The sequence below is a fragment of the Macrobrachium rosenbergii genome, chromosome 49 (genome assembly GCF_040412425.1).
Source record: "Macrobrachium rosenbergii isolate ZJJX-2024 chromosome 49, ASM4041242v1, whole genome shotgun sequence".
In the NCBI taxonomy this organism is placed as follows: domain Eukaryota; kingdom Metazoa; phylum Arthropoda; class Malacostraca; order Decapoda; family Palaemonidae; genus Macrobrachium; species Macrobrachium rosenbergii.
The window spans coordinates 42,438,337-42,441,105 of NC_089789.1; positions in this window are offsets into that span (position 1 = coordinate 42,438,337).

The window sequence follows — 2,769 nt, forward strand, 5'->3', positions numbered from 1 at the left end:
TCACGAATTAACTAGCCCACTACTGCTCCTTGTCAGCGACCAGCTAGCTGAAACGAGGTCTTCGCTTTAGAGACTCGTTTGAACGAACCGTTCGTTTTAGTTAGTCCTCGGTTATTGCAAACCACACGTTTGAACTGTGCTCCTCGTTTCAGTATCGCTTAAGCGAGGATATCCAAACTGGCTCCCTTTGTGTTGGAGTTCTCTAAATTTCTTGCAATATTTAGGTACTTTGGGCGTTGGTATAGACTGCTTACTCGATGTCGAGGGATTACTGTAGCGAGATTACTTAAAGATTCATTAACTCGATGATTTATGCCAGCACAAGTTATTTTTTAATAAGAACGTGTCACGTTTTTGTAACTTGTCTACCTTGTCAAAGCCATAACTAATACATTAGCCTCTTAGAGTCCAAAGGTTCTAATGTAATCCATGATAATTAAGCTCTCATAGAACGAGGGTTCATGTATTATCTTTATTTGATTCTGAAATATTATGTATTTGATAAAGGAATTTATCAGACCAGAATTTTGCCACGTCAAACGCCAGTTATCGAACTCTTAACTTTAGTGAATTACAAATGAATTAAGAGATCTGGAATAAAAATAACCCGCTGAGATTTAAATGAATCCCAATATCTTACTTTCTCCTGCAATCGGAGATGAATATGAGGGTAAACCTCACCCTGCTTGTGTATTATGAACCAATTCTTTAGTTTATTTTCTTTTGTAGGGTATGGATCGATTTTTTTTTTATTTAGTTCTACATTTTTCAGAAAATAATGACCCAGACGTCAAACTCAGGTGTAGGAACAAAGACAGAGCCCAGTCCCTTTAAAGTCTCGGCCATACAGAAAATTCGGCGGCAGTTCCATAATCTTTTAGACTTTGGGCAGGATCCCCGGAACTCGATTGTGCAGCTGGGCCAAAGGTCATTGTCGTTATGAAGAAAATAAAGCCTATAAAACTGGGAAATTCGTTAATGGCCGGAGGTGCGGAGGAGGGTAGCGGGCAGTGGATGTCTCGTCGACACAATGCAATCAACCTACCTTAACCGAGTTAGCAGACCCGAGGGGTATTTGATGTTATTATATTATTCTTCTGACGAATCTCTCTCTCTCTCTCTCTCTCTCTCTCTCTCTCTCTCTCTCTCTCTCTCTCTCTCTCTCTCTCGTTTCGAAAGCCAGAATGAATATCAACGAAGAAAATGATAGCACAGTTTCCAAGTCCGTTTCAGTTTAGTTTACCTTTACGGGTAAACACTCTCGATTCAAGCCCGCATGGGAGTGCCAATATGGCGGCCCTCGGAGCTCTTAGATGAATTGGAGCCGCCCTTGATTTCTCGCCGCATATCTGTGATTGTGTATGATTGCCCACGGCGGAGACATCATGTGGTTAAATGTCTTCATTTCCCATGGCGGTTAGAGACACGACGTCTTAAATGGCTGCTTCAGATTGGATCGTCCGAAGATGATGATGATGGGTTGGCACAGGCCAAATCAAGATAATGAAGTTCCTCTCTCTCTCTCTCTCTCTCTCTCTCTCCATTGGATGTTGCTAGATCAAGAGATTTAAAGATGTTTACTCGTTGAATAGATTGTTGTGCCCTGAAAAACTCTCTCTCTCTCTGTCTCTCTCTCTCTCTCTCTCTCTCTCTCTCTCTCTCTCTCTCTCTCTCTCTCTCTCTCACACACACACACACACACACAAACAAATATTGAATGCTTTTGATCATAAATATGATCAATCGTTGATTATAATGCTTCACTGGCGAAAAAGATTCTCCTCTCTCTCTCTCTCTCTCTCTCTCTCTCTCTCTCTCTCTCTCTCTCTCTCTCTCTCTCTCTCTCTCGGTGATGTTAAACTTAAAGACACTCTCAAATTGAAGATAGTTTTTCCAACTCACCCAAAAAAGCCATTTTTCCCAAACGGATGAAGGGCCACACTTTTTCTCCACTCTACCTGAAGGTAGCAATTTGTCACTCGGCAAGGAATAAAGTCATTATTTTTCCCATTACGTCAGTTTTTCAAGTACAAAGGAGATCAAAAATAAAACCCTTTTTATAATCAGGGGAAGTGCAGGTCACCTTTCACCTGTCAGAAGGGAAATTTCTAACGAAATAGGTGAATATTTTTGCCAGACGTTAGCATTCAACTCTTCCAAGGTAGTTTTTCACCCATATCAGCCCATACCTAACCTGAAGACCCACTGGGAATGGTCAGTTTCTGGTAGGGTGACCGGCGTATGAAAAGAAGATGACGTTGGCACGAAAGCTTCTGTGAGTATCCGTGCAGACGTAGGTTATAGGTCTGGCAACTTCATCCCAAAAACTCTGTGATTAGAAGCTTGCAAGAGACCTTTGGGGTTTGCTGCGAGCGTCAGCGTGTCTTTAGGAGAATTGTAAAGCCGGCAGTGACTCTCTCTCTCTCTCTCTCTCTCTCTCTCTCTCTCTTGTTTGGTTCATTTGTATAGATTCCTCTACCTGGAAACTTCCATTCCCCCCCCCCTCTCTCTCTCTCTCTCTCTCTCTCTCTTGTTTGGTTCATTTGTATAGATTCCTCTACCTGAAACTTCCATTCCCCTCTCTCTCTCTCTCTCTCTCTCTCTCTCTCTCTTTGGTCTCATTTCTATAGATTCCCCTCTCTGGAACATTTTCACATGAGGTCAAGGGTTCAGGAGTAAGGTTACGTTATATAAGGAGCCGATTAGTGTTTAGGTATCTACTCGTACGGCATTTTAGACAATATCTTAAATATTTCCTCTTGGAAATAA